Here is a 5915-nt window from a genome sequence, read left to right as displayed (position 1 = left end):
GGCTGCTATGGGGTGTGCGTCCTTGCAGGGACTCCTGTCCTCACTCTGGAGGGCTCTGGCTGGTCACTGGGAACATCCCATGGCTTAGAGCTGCCCACATGTGAGCCCTGGGGTGGGTCAGCTGATCTGAACCCTGAGTGCAGAAAGATGCAGAAAGGGTTTAATTGAGCAGAGCTGCTCAAAGTTCAGACAACAGAGAAAGGAGGGACTGGAGAGAGAATAAAGCATCCTGAAGATCTGCTAAGGTTCACAGTACCTCCACAGAGTGGATGCTGATACAAATGCTTCCCTCCCAGCCCCAGGCCATTTGTGCTTCCATGGACAGGTGACTAAAAGGCTCTATGTAGTCCTACTAACAGTTTTCTCAGCAAAATTCTTCCTCTATGAACTGAATCAAAATATGCTGTAGTTTGAACAGCACATGAACATCTTGCACGGGTGTTCTGCATCAAAGAGCCAGCTTTTTGCTGTGCAACCAGTCACCAAAAGTGTGCTTCAGACCTGTGTTTGAGCCACAGAAATACTGCCTTCAGAATGCTGCTTCACAATTCTGCCAGCACTTTAGGAGGCATTTGTACTGCTGTGCCTGCTTTCTCTGCCATTGCCTCCCTGACTGGAACTGCTGCAAGGCACCTCGATGGCAGAAGTGTGGCCTCTGTGGGAGCCAGGGACAACAGGGCATGGTACTGTGCCCAAGCCAATCCCGTGGTAAAGCTCCTCATCACTCACCTGGTATTGGGATTAGGACCCTGATGCCTGATTAATGACACGGGCAGAGACACAGAAAGATGGATTGTAGCAGCTCACATTTATCAACATGGGCCCTCCCCACATCCACACTTCCCCTTCACAGGGTTTGATCCAAGTCTGCTTTTTTGTCCAGCCTTACTAGGAAACCAGATGTGATTTAGGACTCTACCAATAACCTCCTACCTCCCTCCTGTTGGACACAGCTATGCAGAAGGCTGATGTGAGTCATCCTTGGCTTTGCTAATGGGGCTGGAGTGGCCAGCATAGCTCTGCTGGCATAGCTCTGCCAAGGTGGTTCAGAGAAGTCTGGGGTGATGTGTTCAGGGAAGCAGGCACAGAGAAAGGCACATGGCATTAAACAGATGGGAGAACTGCAAAATATGCAGGAGTCCTGTGTGGCTACTGGAAATCAGAGCAGAAGCAGGTGCTTCTGGTGCAGTCAGCAGTATAGCTTTGGGCCCCACACATTAAACCTGAGAGCTTTTGAGTGTGGAATTGAGAGGAGGGTGGTGGCACTATCAGTGCCCCAGAATACACAGCTAGCCTCTTGCTGGAGGGTATGGTGTGGATTGAAAGGCTTCCAGCACAGACTTGGGGTTAAGCATCATCTTAAGATTGAGGGTTAATGAAAAGATAAACTTATTTGCAAAAGAGCTGTTTATAAGATCACTTGCTAAGAAGATCCACTGACTTCTCAGGACAGAGGATCCCTTGGTGAGGCATGTGAAAAACCTGAGCAAAGGTGGAGGGACCTTTGAAGTGGGATTTTGTACAAATAGCCTGGGAAAGCTTCCACAGTGAGATAAATCTTGGAGTTTGTTACATCTGCTTTCAATCAGCTGATAGTATAACAGTTATTTTTTTTTTGTTCTGAAGACTCTTAGAGTCATTACAGAGTTTAGATGGGCAGGGACCTCTGGAGTTATCTGAGTCAAAGTAGGGCTAACCCCAAAGTTAGACCAGCTTGCTCAGGGCCACACCTAGTCAAGGTCCCAAGTTGGAGAATTCTCAACCTTTCTGCATCTGCATTCCAGGGCTACACTGCTCTTATGAGGAAGAATGTTTTCTTTATGGCCAGTCTAGGTTTCTTTTGTTGGAGTTTGTGCCCTTGGCTATTTGTCCTTTCACTGTGAGAAAAGCCTGGCTCTCTGGACTGCAACCCTTATTAAGTAGTTGCAGGTGGCTGTAGAAGTCTCCCAGCCTTCCTTTCCCCAAGCTGGACAAACCCAATTCAATCAGGTTCTCACTCTATTCTGTGTGCTCCAGCCCTCTTTAGGAAAAACAAAAACAAAAACCAACCAAACAAAAATAAATAATAATAAAAAAAAAATCTAAGAAGAAAAAAGTTCTTTCTTTTTCTGGTATTAGGTATTCCAGAAAATGACAAGAATATGAGTTGTTTTTAAAGTAGCTAAATCTCTCTAAAAGTTTTGAGGACAAGGTATTTAAGTGTGTGTCTCTGAGCAAAACAGACTTATAAATCCAACTTCAGTAACAAAGTTGTTAAAACTTTGCTCCCAATTTCAATTAGTCAGCACCATAGAAAACTCCTGAGACTTCTGTTATTGGGCTGTTGAACTAGGACTAGTGTGCTTAAGAGAACTTGTTTTAAAATTCAGAATTGCTTTTGCAATGCTGGGGGAAAGGGAAGAAGTAGGAAAGACAAAACAGATATGAAAGAAACATGAACCTCTGTTTTCACTGAAAACAAAATCGCATTTTGCTGGAAATCAATTATTTTTAGCATTTTTTTGACTATTCTATTAAGGATAGATATGTTTAAGCACAGTCTGTGTCCTCTGCAGAGCTCAGGAGTGAGTCTTTGAAACTGGGACAGCGGGGATGCCGCCTTCCCCTCCTGCTCCAGGCAAACCAGGAGTTTTGCTATCTGACTGTGCTGCAAATTAGGTTGCCCTTGGTAAAGTGGGTCCAGAAAATCTTACCTGTTCTACCAGAGTAACTGTCTTTGTGTGTCCTCTATCTGCAGCCTGCAATTTCCCGAGTTACCCCTTGGTTCTTTGTTACATTAAATAATGGCTAGTTTCCAGCATTTAGGGCTCACTGCTGTACTCACTGAGTATGTAACATCGCCTCTCTCCCCTCGTTCTTCTGAATTGCTGAACATAAGAAGCAAAACTATTCAGTTCTTCCTCATCACTGGAACAGAATATGAACCTTGCCCTGGTTTGTAGTGAAGGTTTGTTCTCTGTTCCCCACAACTGTGGGTGGGGAAGTTGTTAACTGTCCTCAAGAAGGACCAGGATTTCAGGGAGCCCGAGCTGGCTGAACAGTGAATGGCTTGTGCCTAAACAGTGCAAAAATGGGTTGGAAAATAGGATTGGTATTTGGCCCTAAGACCCTGGACAGGGGTTGCTTGGTCAAATCATGCCTCTGCTGGCAGTGGACAAGTCCTAAACTCCCAGCAGAGTCCAGGTGAGCAGGAGCCCTTGTATGGCTCTAGTTCAACTTCCTGCTCAAATCAAGACTAACGTCAAACTTCCTCAGGGCTCTGTCCAGCTCAAGTCTGGGTATTTCCCATACTGCAGTCTTCACAGCCACTCTGGGCCCTCCAGCACCCTGAAGAAGAATATTTTTCCTTACATCCAGTTGAGGTTTCCCTTAGTTGCAGCTTGTACCCTCTGCCTTTCACTGTGCACCTCTGGGGATATTCTGGACTCCATCTTCTTTACAGTACCCTTGAGGGAGTTAAAAGCTGGACAGAATTCTCCCCTTCATGTTTTTGTCTCAGTCCTGAGCAAGTCCCTCCCTGTATACACAAACATGAATCCATGTGCACATCAGCAGCAAGCGCAAGCCCTCCATGAAGCTCCTTTCCTAAAACACTACCAGGCCTCCACCTGTGGCAAATCCACCTGTGGCTAACATGCCAGCCCACCACAGGGTAGTTCCTTCATCAAAGGAGCTGTTACTGTTCCTCCGCAAGCTCCCCACTGGCCAGGCTCACTACCCAGTCACATGGAGCCATTCCCAGGCTGTCTTGGCCTGCAATTCAAGCCCAGGTCCCCTGCTTCAGGGACAAGAAATGGCAAAGATGTGCTTGTTTCTTCAGAGCTGAGCACTAAAACTCATTTACACTCCTGCAGCTCCTATCTAGTCAGAATAATATCTCCAGAGCAAAGCCCAGAGAATAGTTTGAAGGTGTTAAAGCCACCAGATTCCTCCATCCCAGCAAAAGAATGTATTTTCCCCTTTTGTTTCTATCTCCCCTCCAGCAGACAAATCTGCTGGAAACAAAAAACCCTGCTGTTAGTGATTGCCATGCTGCTGGCCACTGGTGACCAGCAAAGAATCCTGCCCTGGTGCCTTGCATGAGCAGCTGGCACTGCAGCCCCTCCTGCCCAGCACAGCAGCCAACCTGTTAACAGAGCCTGGGCCAGCACCCACTTCCCATGAGATCCCTGAGGGAGAAGGGAGGGAGAGAGGGAGGGAGGGAGGGATGGATGGATGGATGGATGGATGGATGGATGGATGGATGGATGGATGGATGGATGGATGGATGGATGGATGGAGGGATGGTCCCATGAGTTGTGCCCTTGAGGCAGCACAGGAGTGGGGTTCCTGCACAGAGCCATGCACAGTGCAGAGAGAGGAGGCAGGTCCTGCAGCCTGAACTGCATCTGTGTGACCATGCTCCCCCTCCCAACGCTCCCCCCGCATGGAATGGCACAACTGGGGGGAGAGAATCAGCTGTGCAGAGGATCACAGATCAAAAAAGACTGAGGGAATACACCGAGCTTCAGCATGCAAACAGGCAGGGTTCAGTAAAGCATTCATAGCCTAGCCTTGGAGCACAACAGTTACTATTTGTCTGGCTTCCTGTCCCATTCTGCTTCTGAAATCATGACATGGGTAACAGTGCAGGGGAATCCATGTGCACTTTTGCTGCTTCAGTTGTTAAGAACCCACAGTTTTCCTAAATAAATGCTTGGGATCTTCCTGGTGACTGTCTCAATGCTGCTTGCTGAGATTGCTGGCTGTTTTAAATATCCCACTTGGAGAACAACCCCCAGTCCTCTAAAGAGAACAAAAGATCAGTTATTTACTCTCATCACTCTTGCACTTTGTCTCCAACTAACTCTAATGCTGTTGTCATCCAAATAAGGCAGTTCAGCATGATACTTCAATTTATCTTGTAAATGGTGAGAGCAAAATAAAAGGCCTTTTTTAACTATTTTAGAGACCTCACTATAAATGCAGGCTAACAAGATTGTCCAGCATACTAAGAAGCTAGATCTCCATTCAGAATCTCAGAAGAAATAAGCTAAAAATTACTGTGGGCAATGAAGATGCAAAACACTTTAAATATAATTTTATGAGCTGCACACACAATATAATTAGTTTTTGCTCTAGCTTTTTCCAATAATATGGAAAATGGCATAATTAACCCCACTATTCATCCCAAGCCGAGTACATTTTAAACTCACCCCAGGATAGTTGAAGATCCTTCAGCACTGGCAGTTGCTAGAGCTGGGAATTAGCACTGTGTAAGAAAGGAGAGAGAGAGAGAGAGAGCAATGGTGGATTGACATTTCCCAGGATGGGACTGTCACATGCTAATCGCTGATTTGAAAGGCAAGCATAACAAAAGCCTCCTAATTATATAATCTTCGGGTCACATCCTCGCGTGCCCATGTGAAAACCAGGACTGTGCACTTGGAAGAAGGCGTTGCAGACTTTCTGACTTTTTAATTAGCATTGCACAGGGCGGGGGAGGGAGGGCGAGGAGCCCTGGGAAGTGACGGCAGCGGGGCCATGTGGGGCCATGCACTGGTGTGGCCGTGCTGCTTTGCCAGGCTCAGAGGATCTTAAGTACCTCCTGTGGCATCCAAAAAAGACAACCTCCAGATGGGGACAGGGAAACGGGACCAGCTCCTCCTTACCTGCTGACACCCTGGCTTTCCTAGGGATGCCTGGGCCAAGAAGGTGCAGGGGCCAAGGGCAAGGTTGCCAAAGTAGCCATGGCAGGGGAGCAGCAACAACCAGCACTTCAGTATTTTCTGTTTCTTGCTAGATGATGAAAAAATTTCATTTGAGTAAAAATAAACAAGGAATTGGGGGGTGGGGAGTAGCAGCCCTCCACACCTGCTCCATTTCTAGGAGGATCAGCCCTTCACTGGAGGGCTCTTTGCTCCAAAGGGCCTCAA

Source organism: Pseudopodoces humilis, chromosome 3 (assembly GCF_049639895.1).
Source record: "Pseudopodoces humilis isolate 2021_Gansu_Grassland_sample_001 chromosome 3, ASM4963989v1, whole genome shotgun sequence".
In the NCBI taxonomy this organism is placed as follows: domain Eukaryota; kingdom Metazoa; phylum Chordata; class Aves; order Passeriformes; family Paridae; genus Pseudopodoces; species Pseudopodoces humilis.
This window is presented reverse-complemented; position numbering follows the sequence as displayed.